At 34.0% G+C, this 13,522-nt stretch overlaps 1 pseudogene; it reads right to left on the bottom strand.

The window, feature by feature from the left end:
• Positions 1-2,309: 2,309 nt before the first annotated feature.
• On the bottom strand, positions 2,310-3,638 carry LOC132254904 (putative disease resistance protein RGA3; annotated as a pseudogene).
• Positions 3,639-13,522: the final 9,884 nt, after the last annotated feature.

Below are 13,522 nucleotides of genomic sequence, written 5' to 3'. Positions count from 1 at the left end.
ACTATTATTGAAGTGAAACATCTTCTCTGAAATCGACTCCAGTCGTGCACAATCCCTAATCTCAAGTTTCTTAAGGGTGGAAGGAAACTTGCTTATGGGGAAGAATATGAGAGATGGACATTCCCAAATGTTCAAGACATGAACATCACCACTGGTGGCGATGGTGGTGTTGGAATCATGGTGCATCATTCCCCCTGGTAGAGACCCTAGTTTTTCACACCTCTATATCTTGAGTTCCTTGAGTGTGGTGGGTAACTCACCTTCTGGAAAACCAATGAGAGATGGACATATTCGTATGCTTAAGTATTCCAAGTTGTTTATGCCAATGGAATTGCGGTGCATCATTCCTTCCGTGAGAGACTTTAGATTCTCACAATCGGATATGTGTAGTTGCTTAAGGGTGGTGGGTAACTGCCCTTCTAGAAAGCAAATGAGAGATAGACACTTTTTTATTTTCATGTATTCAAGGAGACACATGTCGCTACTATTATTGCTACCATCCTTCATCAGCATCATCTAATCAGGTAGACATCTTAAACCTTCACAATAAAATATATCAAGATGTCTAAGCATTGGCGGGAAACCCAAATTTGGAAATGACACTAGCTTTGGACAACCACCGATTGTCAACTCTCCAAGGCATGTTAGCCTGTGCAGTTCATTTGGAAGCTTCTCTAGGTTAATACACCACTCTATTTGCAAAGATTGAAGCTTGTTAGGCAGTTCGTGCTTTTCTGTCTCTCCCAAAGATACAAGCTCGAGACAGCTGCTAGTTTGCAATGGTTAAATACCATCAAATCCATTTTCCCACAAACACGTCAATTCATCATGCTTATAAATTTCTAAAACTTGAAGCCCCGACAATCATGTAATTTGGTGTCCTAGCATAGAATGAATTCTTAACTTGGTGAGTGAAGGCAATTCCAATCTACTTCTTAGTACCGCCTCATTGCAATCTTGTATCCCTAATTCAGAAAGAGATGTACCAGGGAAGGTAGGTAAGTGGGTAATTTCTTAATTAATTTGAGGCAGTTTCGGATTGAAAGGTAAAGGAGACGAGGATATGGCTCTGATAAAAATGGACTTTCCCAATCTTCTCATTGTGGCATATTCAAAAAACATAGAGACTCCAAGGACGGGAATGGCTTATTGGGAAGACAAGTTTCTCCATAAAACTCTCTACCCACCATTTTTATTTCATCCAATCCTTCAATCCCTAAGTGTTTAAGCATGGGTTACCACCCCAAACACGACAAAGATGTGCAATTTTTGCAATTCACTAGATTTATATCCATCATCTAAGAGAATGAAACATCTCCTATCCAACAGGGTAATTCTAGACCACTATAATACTCAATTTTTAGTTTGTTCAAATTGAAGTGTGGTTGTAAAGAGTCAAGTACATTTATTTGATTCCTTGCATTGTGTGAATCATCTAATCCAGCATTCCACTCTATCATCAATTCTTCAAGCTTGAGCTTCTTGTTTAGACTAGTATTCCTTGCATCTTGAACATTTGCTACATTTTCCAACTTTGAAATGCAAAGTCCCCATTGAAGATGGGGCATATTCCTTAACTCCTTTACATTCAGACCATTGTCTTTACCCACAATAAAATTAGACAATACTTCTAAGCTTTTTAATTTGCAAATTGGTGGAGGCATTTCTTCTAGATATGTATCAGTTACATCAAGGTGTTGAAGATTATTTAGGTTCTCAGTGCTCAAAGGCAATCTAATAAGCCTCTCACAATTTGATAATACTAATGTCTCTAAGTTATAAAAGTTACCTATTGATTTAGGTAACCATTCAACTCTGGCTCGGGATAAATTAAGATACCTAAGATATTTCGAATCACCAATTGAAGTTGGTATCTCTCTTATTTTGTAACCTCTCAACAAAAGCACCCTTAGATGTCTTAGCTTGGGCATTACTTCCTTAAGTACCTTATTGTTTAACCAATAACTACCCCATGATACATCAATTGGTAATGGGATAAATGTATGTAAATACTCCATCTTGTGAAAGACCTCAAATTTTTTGAAGACATCATGTTCACTACAAATTAATGATGAATGACAAACCTTTTTAGAAATAGTTTGTTTTGATTTTCTTCCAAAGTCTCTTCCAAAGAAAAACATATTTCTCCAGCAACAAATCTACTTGATGGTTGAAAAAATGATGGAGATAACAATTCTTGAAAGTAGTCATGGCCTAAATCTTCAATTTCAATTTGTTTCTCATAACATTCTGATTGTTGAATTAGACTCTCTGCCATCCATAAGTGAATTAGTTCTCTCTTGTCAAATTCAGTCTTTCGGAAATATCGCACAGTAATTGTAACATCTCTTGAGAGGATAAGGGAGATGATTATAACTTAATCTTAATGCTGGAAGAATACCACATTTATCACCTGGAAAATTCCATATTTTGCTAGTCAGTATAATATTCCACTTATCTTCTCTTTCTTCATGGCGTAGAAGACCTCTAAGTGCTTTTGCTGCCGAAGGCAAGCCTCCACACATCTTTACAATTTCCCTACCAATCAATGCCAAATTTGGATGCTCATTGATATTTCTATTTTCAAAAGCATGTTTCTGAAACACCAACCAACAATCATCATCAGACAAATGTTTTAGCTCATAAAAGTTTTTATTTCCTCCCATCATATTTGCAACATTTTTACTCCGTGTAGTAATTATGATTTTGCTTCATGGTGCTTCTGACCATAAAGGGGACCGCAAGCAATTTCAATCATCATAATTCTCGTTCCATATATCATCTATAACCAAAAGAAATTTTTTCCCCTTCAGTTCCTCTTTCAATCTATCTTGAATTTGATTGAAGTCTAGCAAATCATCACTTGAACAAGTGACTGATCTGAGGATTGTCTTGGTTATTCTCACTACATCAAACTAATCTGATACAGAAGCCCAGGCTTTTACGTTAAAATGCTTGGTTGTCTCAGCATCATCGTACACCAACCTTGCTAATGTGGTCTTGCCCATACCACCCATGGCCACAATGGAAATTACAGAAACATTGGTTTGAATGGGTTCATCCCTAGGCAGCATATCAATGATAATCTGTTTATCAACATCCCTGCCATAAACCCAAGGTTCGTATACCAGTGATGTAGTGAGTGGCCTTTCCCAAGTAGACTGGGTTATATCAGCCACCTTGTCCAAACCAGGCTCAGCCTTTTGGGCATAAATAGCTTCTAATCGAGTAGTGATGTCCTTAATCTTGGACCCCATCATAACATTACGCATAGCCTTAATAGGGATGAACTTGCGTACCTTGCTCCTATTGCCTTCAACTATCAACTTTTTTCGTAAAGCTTCATAGGAGAATTCGTCCAAGATTTTCTCCATATCATAAGCCAAATCCCTGAGATCACCCAACCATGCTTTCACGGACTGCTTGGTGATCTGCTTCTCCTCTGCATCATTCAACACTTCATTAATCTCTAACAATTTTTTCTCCCATTTTTTGAGTTGGGTCTAGACATGCTCTTGGGGTGCAAACTTGAGGACATCAGAAGAGGCCAATTTTCTAAACAACACTTCAAGGGAAACAAGGAGAACAACCTCTGCAACAACTTCCATGGTTTCTTTGTAAGGAAAGAGAGGGAGAATCTCAAGTAGAAACAAGAAAAACAAAAGAAATTGGTCTGAAACTGGTTACAGACCTTGGATTCTCATAGTTATTATGGGGAAATCAAAAAGTGGGTCTCACAAACCCAGGGAAAAGAAATTGGAATATTTAACAAAGAATAGTTTTATTCCAAAGAAGGGCGTTAAAGCCTCTCCAATCTTCCTTTATTCGTTGGTAATTCAACTGAAATGTTGTGTGCGCAAAATCAAGTGACTTGTGTAAGCAAAATACCATTGTTGTGAATGGGACAAAGAAAAAGGTTAAAGGAAGGAGAGTAAATAAGTTCTTTTCCCTTTATTCTTTAGAGTTGGTGATTTGGTTGAAGTAAGTAGATACCTTGCTACATCTTCAAATGATCATGTTGATTAACAATGAATTGAAAGCCATCCTTTGTCTGAGAAGTTTGATTGGAGAAGAATCTTAAGATCAAATTTTGTGAAGAACATATGGTCATGTCCCCTACAAACTCTCATTAGAAAGAGTCTATGCAAAATTGCTGTCACAAACTGGTGCTAATGCTCTGTTCTAATTACTTGAATTCCCATGCAAATTAGTTTTTGAATTTGTGTTTTGATTTTATATCACAAGCTTGGAGGTTTGAGTATTTCAACAAACATAAAACTCATCTTTGTTTATTGGAAATTATTAAAAAAAGAGTTTGAAGTCATGTCTTTTTCCAATAGATGCCTTACTAATGCTGATTGGTATTCTTCCCAAGCAGTCTCTTTCTAGCACCTATCAGCCTATCCTAGCCACAAATTTATTTCATAACAATGATAGTATTTTGGGTACATTATTAATTAGTGATTTGTTTGAATGACAGCCAAATAATTGACTCATAAGCTGATGAGCTGGTTCTCCTTCAAGCTTTCTACAGTATACTTTAGGCACCTCCAGCGGAGTGAAGTGAATACCTAAGCTTTTTGGTTTTCTCCCAGGACACCTAGAAGGCTGGCACATAAGGTTTGTCATCTGCACACCTTCCATGAGTGACAAACACATGTGGGTTCATCTCAAAACTCAATAAGAACAAAGAAATAGCTCAGCCAGTCTTTTGATTATAAATTAAGAATGGAGAAAAACTGTTAAGAGTCAATCTTAAGAAGATCAACCAATATATTTTTTTTTTGATAGACAACAAGAACATGCATTAAAAAGTGCCAAAAGAGGAGGGGACACACCCTACGAATACAGAGAGAAGCTCAACCAGTATCAATGAAAGGTTTAAATAGCTCAGCCACAAATTTTGAATATGTGCATCCTCTTTGTTCTCTTTATTCTCTTCCCACAAAGATATTCCTTCGATTTTGTGAAACAGTCCTAGTTTTCTTTATGTCATTCTACTGTTGTTCCTATGAGAGGTAGTTTGGGCACACTTCAACAAATTTGTAAAATTTTAATGTTTCAAAACCTTGTTCATCTCATTAATATGATGTTCAAACTTAGGCTTATGGATTCTTTTTCCTTTTAAAAGACAAGGGTTTTTTTTATTTAAAAAAAAAAAAAAAACTCATGAGTTGTCCAAAGCAATTGAGTCAAAATGGGTGCATGGTGATATTTTTTTTATTGTTTCACACAAATTAAGAATATCCTAATGGTATGTTATTCTACAGTCATTTACATGCTATCATAATTTTGAAGTTTATTTGGGATTTGATTTTAGAAGAATTAGAAACATTGCTCAATATTTTTAAAATAATTATCTTTGAAAATTTTGAAATGATAAACGCCTAATAAGTTTTTTTTTTCCTATCATTAAAAATTTACCATTTTTTATGGCACTCATTCAATGAAGTAACAGGTTTAAGTTTACATGGTTTGTTGTATCAACTCTGAGCTTTGTTGGTGAAGTCAAACCCAATGTCCTTGGATGATCGAAATATGCTTCCTTATACCCACTTCTATGGCAACATGCTGATGAGTTTAATTTGAGAGAGGACAGGAGAGATAGAAGATAGAAGATTTGAATTTTGTTATCCTTTATTGACTTCATGCAGGTGCATTTATAGATGCACAGACAACTGAAACATCAACTAAAACACAAATAGGGCCTAAGACTAGGGAAGTAGCAACAAATCAAAATTCAAGCCAGGTGTTGAGGTGTTACCCACGTAACTGTGATCTGCAAGTAAATAGGAGTTGGTGTTGCCCACATAACTATGATCTGCAAGCAAATAGGAGTTGGAGCAGGGATTTCCTATCTTTCCCTGTTCCTCGAAGCATCTTTGTCCTTAAGGATGGAACTTCGAGTATGCTTTGGAGAATCGCCACGTGTTCTCCCAAGTGGCATCTTCAATTGGTGCGCCCAACCACTTCACCAAAAATTCGGTGCTAGGTCTATTCTTCCCTTTATGAATCACGCGCTGAGCTAGGATGGACTCCGGTTGTGGCAATAGTGTGGATGCGTCCAAAACTGGTGGGAGTTGAGCGGATGTGGGGGTGATTGACCCCAAATTCTTGCATAAGAGGCTGACGTGAAATAGGTCATGAATGTTGGACCCGGCGGAAAGAAATAGTCTATAAGCCACTGGTCCGACCTTCTCTATAATTTGGTATGGGCCAAAAAAAATAGGAGAAAGTTTTAAAGACTTCTTGAAAGCCACTGAAGTCTGGCAGTAAGGCTGCAACTTCACATAAATGAAGTCTCCAACATTGAACTGAATATCTCATCACGTTGGTTTGTATGGCTTTTCATTATATCTTGTGCCATCCAAAGATTGTGACGTAACTCCTTCAAGATTGCATCCCGATCTTGGAGATATTCATCCACCGCCATAACACGAGTTGTGCCCGGTATGTAAGAAAGGAAGCTTGGGGAAGGCACCCCATAAACTGTTTCGAATGAGCTGAATTTGGTGGAGGAATGGGTGGAGGTGTTGTAACTAAACTCTGCCCATGGAATCCATTCTATCCATTTCTTCGGTTGTAGTCTTGCAAAACACCACATATACTACTCCAAGGTGCAGTTGACAACTTCAATTTGGCCATCAGTTTGTGGGTGGTAGCTGGAGCTCATATTCAATTTAGTCCCTTACAACTGGAATAAGGTCTACCAAAAGGTGCTTGTGAAGACCTTGTCTCTATTATTGACGATGGATGTAGGAATGCCATGGAGTTGAACCAGAGACAAACGGTTTTGCAACTATGACCGTCATGTAAGGATGCTTAAGATGGATGAAGTGGGCATATTTTGATAGACGATCCACAACGACCATGGTGACAGAATGACCATTGGAGTTGGGCAACCCTTCAATGAAGCCCATCAAAATATCTGACCATATTTGAGTTGGAATCGACAGGGGTTGGAGGAGACCTGTTGGTTTCATACAATTGGCCTTGTATTGTTGGCACACCTCACAAGTTTGTAGAAACTTCTTCACCATTAATCACATATTAGGCCACACAAAGCTTCTGCCAATTCGGTGTAGTGTCTTATGAAACCCAAAGTGACCACCTGTTGGGGAAGAGTGGTTGTCTTCCAATATCAACAAGAGCGGGGTGGATGAAGGGCTCGGATAAACCTTCCCATCATAGAACCAAACCCCGTTGCGCTACACAAGTTTATGTGAAGCACGCCTATTCTCCAAGTTGGTGTAAAAATGGTCCTGGAGGACCTCTCTCTGAAGTGTTGGCCACCATTCTGCACATGGAACAGAAATTGAGATGGAATAGACTTCTTCTCTACGAGATAAAGAGTCTGCAACTTGATTATTTGGCCATTTCTTGTATTCAATGGTATAATCATACCCAAGGATTTTGGGCAGCCATCGTGTCTGTACGGGAATGGTAATCCGTTGCTCCAGTAGATATTTAAGGCTCCGGTGGTTAGTGCGAACTGTGAATGGTTTACCCAACAAGTAGGAACATCACTTTTTTATTGCCTTGACAACTGCCAGCATTCACTACTACAAAAAATGTATTCAATGACGTTCATTTTCTTGACGCTGGTAAAAAATGTCAAGGAATTGTATTAATCATGGCACTTATAGAAATTTGGCTAACAATGACGCTTCTTGAATAAATATATTGACGCTTACGAAATTTACCTAAATATTGGCACTTCTTCAAAGGTTTCATTGGCGCTTTAAATAAGATGTTTTTTTTGGAGTGTCATTGTCTGCTAGAGTAAAATTTGCCAACCTTAACGCTTGTAATAAATGTCATTATCTCTATGCCTATATATACACTTCTATTTTCCCAATCTCTCCCACCTCGCAAACCATCGATATTATAGATAAGAACCCTAGCCTTGCAATCTACCAACAGCAGCCATAACAAAGACAACTGATGAACTCAATGGCAACCAGTAGACACCCATCTGTAGCCTCATCGGGGACAAAAACTACCAGTTGGAATGCTCCTTCTACTATTAAGTCGATAACCTCAATAAATATTATTGGTAAGTTGAATCTCTATGTTTACTGGGTATTGTGATGATTTTTCACCAGAAAACAACTACCACGGACAACCTTCATCACTGGAGAAATCTCAAATGAAGAAGCCCTAACCCTTTTTCATAGATGATCTCCAGTAGTGAGATGCCCTAACTGATTTGCCACCACCAAGATATTGGGAACTCCTTCAAATAATCAGCACAAGTAAATCCCTTTTCTGAAGGTAAAGCTTCTATAATTTTTTATTTTTTTTCTGATGGTGTCACAGCCTTCGCAATTTCGCACTCGAGAAATCAAAGTCTCTATTGCTTGGTTCTTTTAATTTATCATTTTCATTTCTTTATTCTTTTGTGGTTTTGTGTCAATGTTTTCATTTATTATTAAGAAATCCAAGTAAAATCGGGAAGATATAATTTGGAATTGCAATCTTCCCAATTCAACCCCAATCCTCTGTTTTGGTTGTATTTGAGGCTCCATGACTATTATTATTATTATTTTGAAAAAAGAATTCAACTTTAGTGTTTTGTTGAGAAGTAGATGAAATTTATCTTGTTATGACTTTTAATAATTTCTGGGGAGCAAGCAGAAGCCTATTCTTAAGAGCAACCATTTTTTTGACTATTAGATTAAACACTTGTCTCTGCAGATCAACAACACTCCTGATTGTCGTCAGATTCCTCTTTTTTTTTTTTTTCTTTCTTTTCTTGCTGCTCCTCCACTGTTTGAAGATGGGTCACATTTAACCCCAAAATATGTATCTATATGTGTTATATCATTATTTTCAATTTATTTTTATTTCTTCTTTTCTTGTTTATATTCCATGTTTATTTCCAATGCTAATGCCAAGTAGTCTAGCCGGTACATGTTGGGCATTTTGTTATTCACTTCTATTGCCAACTGTGTATAATCAATAGAAATAGTACATTTTGGAGATGTGTTGGTTATCTATGGCCAAAATGTCAATGACAGAAAATCTCAACTAGGCTTTCTAGGTGAGACCTTTTAAGTCTAATTCTCCAATAATTCACTAGCAATCATGAACTTAACTTCAAATAAGGTTATTTCTCCTCAATGATGCATTTTTGGTCTATTTTTGCATGCAATAGGACTATTTTAGGGAACTTCCCCTCTCTAAATAATGTGGGAGAAGGTTAAATCGAAGTGAAAAGAAATTAAGAAAGATTGAGGTTTTGAAACACATAGACAAACAGTAACAAGTGAATTTTTATTTTTTATTTTTATGAAAAACATGACCAATAATACTTCCTCACATGCACGAATGGCATGGAAAATCGAGATATCTGTGCATTAGCATTGGTGATTTTGGACTTGGATTGATTTGTGGTATAGACAATATAAGGTAACTAAAAATTCTAGTTGAAGCACAATTCCAACGATACCTGAATGCCGAGCAGCCTTGCATGGTGGACTGAATATTCTCCAACTATTTTTTTTTTTTTTTTTTTTGTTTTATCCTATAGTTTCCTAGATTAACTACATAACATTCATATGCTTCAATTAAGTTTATGGTTTTCAGATGTATTTATCTATATGCATAATTTATAATTTTATATTTTCTTTTCTTTTTTCTTTTATCATATGAAACTTGGATGGGGGAATACATATGAAACTTGGGTACTGTGAACAATTAGATTTTTAATGTGAAACTGAAAAAGAAAGCGTGTTGCTATGTAAGTGTTTCCCTTTTTCTCTTTTTATACATTAATAACCTTAGCTATGAAAATGCTATATATGTTTTATTCATAAAATAATGAAGCAAATATAACAAAATAATAGCAAAGATAAATTACAGCATAAGAAATGCTCATTAATCTAACTTAATTTAAGACAAGAAATTAATTAAATTTGACTTTTTTATAAGTATATTAATTTCAATTAATGTATATGCACAAATAAATTGCTTTAAAGGTGTTAACTATATAGATTATTCTTATTAATTATATATCCAACTTAATCTATATCTTTTCTTCTTTTTTTTATTAACTATCTCCAATTCTTCTAATATGAAAATTATTATGAATTTTATTATTATTAGAAGTAAAATTTAATTACTATATATTAAACTTTGGATTGTTATTTCTTGTAACACATTCACTTTTTCTAAAATCACTGAAACCTTGTTGCTTTTAGATTTTTAAATGATAAGTATATTTAAGTCAATAAATAAAAAACAATTATACTTACAAATTTATTGTAGGCATTTCTTGTGATTTTGCTGTGGATTAGATGTGGGCTAGTACACTGTAGAGAATAATTTTAACTTTAAGTCCAATTGTTGAATTCCTAAAGGTTGGGGCGAATTTTTAGAATGTTAGCAATTTCTTTCACATCTTAGCTTTTGAATTTAGCAAAGTTTGGTGGTTAACCAATGGCATGGAAGAGGAGAGCTGTTGGAGGCTACATAAGCACGAACTTCATGGAGAAGTACTTTCAAAGCTTGCTTATTTTGTGGTCTAATGTGTCGCACTGCTCTGAATACAAAACCTCTCTATTTTTTGTTAGTGTTGTCTCATGTGTCATGATAATTTTGATTGTATTTATTTCCTCCAAGATATTTTGATTCAATGTTCTAATTTGTAAGAGATGGGACTTGAACTATCCCTAATAAATTATTGCCCCAAAAGTTTTCAATCATCTTGTAGTCAGATTTTGTTTCCATACACTACTTTTTGATTCCTAATAAATTACTTTTTGATACACACTCATAGTAAAAACATTATATTATTGTTATCCTCCTTTTCTTAACTTTGGATTAATATGAATTTCGTAATAATCCTTAGTACAAGAAACATAATAATCTTTTATAACAAGAAACAATCTTTTAGAAATATTGAGAAATAAAAATGATTTAAAGGGTGTTATATTGTTTAATAAAAATGAATTTATTTTTCTTTCATTATAGGTAGATTATTTGTTATTTTAAATTCTAAAATATTGAGAGAAAAAAAAGTAGGTCAACAAAATGACACACAATAGTCAATGAGGATGATGGAAGATAATTAATGAAGAAGCAGAGGGAAAAAAAACAAGGGTGCTAGCTCATTGTATTTAATTTGATTTATTTTTTTAGGTAACATACTCTTAATCCAAATTTGAATCTTTTGTTGTTGCTCTTCTCTAAATGACAATGTACACACTTTTCCCTCTTTCTACTCCATGCGTTTTCTCTCTCTAAAAATGCAGAATCATAAATATGTATTGGGCTGTTAGAAAATTGGTTATGCCATGATTAATTGATTTTAGTAATGCATTTTCAGTTTTATTTTTTCTGTGTGTGGGATGTTGAATAAAATATATAATTTCACTTCTTAAGGACATTAAAAGATTTATAGTATTGTTTCTTTTTGGGCTTTGTTCCTTTCCATCTTTCTCTTTTTTCATTCATGTTGCAAATAATGTTGTTAATTTGGGCATGTAATAAGTGAATAATAAAATTGTATGTGCAGTCAGAGATTATGTCAAATTTTTTACCAAGTTATTCCAAAAGCTGTTTTAGAAGTTGAAGAATTAACAATAGAGCAAATCGATCTTGATGTTGTTATTTTGAGGAAGGTGAGTGCTTTTAAATTTCATGTGGTCATGTGAAAAAAGTTGCAATATGGCTTGAACTGGGCTCTCTCATTGGCCATGGGTTATGTCATTTGGCTGAACCTGTGTCAAGACCTATGTGGGTTTTTGGAAATTAAAAATTATTGCTATTTTAAGTGGAGTCTTGTACTCCTTGAAAGAATTGACTCTTCTAAACTATTTCATAAAGCAATGCCTTTTCTATTTTGTTGTTTTTTTTGTTTTTTTGTTTTAGGTTTTTTCTTTCTTGAAAACATGATTCAAACTTGTTCATGAATTTGGAAGTATAATTGGGTACTTTATATATAAAAAAAAATTGATTATTTACAAATCTAAATATGGTACTTGATGAGAAGACAAGTCTTTTGTATGTAATCTTTATTTTCTATAATAGAAGTAAAAAAAAATATTCTCCTTTATTTTGATAATAAATATTATGCACTACTTTTATGAAGTGGAAAATTGTTTAATATTTCTATAAATGTAGTATATTTTAAAAAATTTTATTATTAAATAATATAACTAATTTTAGTAGGTGGATCAATCTTGGAATTTCAACTGTGTTATAGGATATTTGCAATTTTTCTTTCAGTTAAAATTACATAGAAGATATAGTCTACTATTTGTCCTATGGCTTTGAAGTCCCATTGAAGAAACATCTATACTTTTCATTGGATTTTTTCATGTTTATGTGAATACTATTTGCTTATTTATTTATTTATGTGTATGTGTAAACACCTATGGCTTTGTGAATACTATGTGTTCATCATTAGAAGATGTTTATCTTCTATTAAGTTGCAGATATTCTTCTCTACATTTTTTATACAGGCCAATTTATTTATTATTAGGTTGTGGAATTTATATAGTTGTTGCTAGCCTTGATAGTGATAAATAAGATGAATGATAAGTATGATACAATTGGCTACTATTTTGGATGCAATGTTGCAATGCATCTCAGATGGTGGGAAATGTTAATTCTTTTAACTTAACAAAAAACTTAGTTGATAAAGTATCATGGTGTGAACCTTATTTATTTCATGTTACACCATATTCCCAAACCTTTCTTTGTCAATGTTGCGCATTCGATGAGGCCTATTACTATTAGATGATGTCTAATTGAATATTTTAATGGACTATTGATGTTGATATTCTCTTGTCCCAAACTTGGTTTGTTTTTCTATTTTCTTTTGGGCTAAAAGATTTAATGGATTATTGATGTTGATGTTCTCTTGTCCCTTATTTGATTAATCTCTTGCTTTGTGTTTTAACTATTGATAGTAATTTTGTTGTAATTATTCTTAGTGTCACATATATCAATTGGTATACACATTTGTTTTCCTATTATATTTTGATTGTCATTTCTTTCTCTCTATTTCTAGAAGTATTCACTTGTATATATATATATATTTTCTAAAATTGTAATTGATTTTAGGTTTTTTGTGCATGTAGGTCATCTTTTTGGGAAATTAACCTTGTAGTTGGATAAGCTAGTATGAAGGAGTATGTTGAAGCAAAGCACAATTGGGTTGCATGTAAAGAAAAAATGGACTATGTTAAGGGACTAAACATTAAAGTTGTGAATTTTTTTTGTTTTTTTAATATATTTTAGCTTTTTTTTTTTGTGTTTCTTATTTATGAAATACAAGTTCTCTATTTGTGATTAAATACTGCAATTTGGAATGTATTACCAGGTGAAAAATTAGGTGCAACAACTAATTTCATTGGTACATACTTTTTTTCTTATGTGTATGCATTATTTTAATAGCAGGTGAAAAATTAGGTGCAACAATTATTAAATTAAAACTAAATTTAAAATTAAACAATTATCTTCCTTGATGTTTTGACTAAGTTTCAAGGAATGAGAGTAACCATCAATAACATTT

The sequence above is a fragment of the Vitis vinifera genome, chromosome 13 (assembly GCF_030704535.1).
Source record: "Vitis vinifera cultivar Pinot Noir 40024 chromosome 13, ASM3070453v1".
Taxonomy (NCBI): domain Eukaryota; kingdom Viridiplantae; phylum Streptophyta; class Magnoliopsida; order Vitales; family Vitaceae; genus Vitis; species Vitis vinifera.
This window is presented reverse-complemented; position numbering and strand designations above follow the sequence as displayed.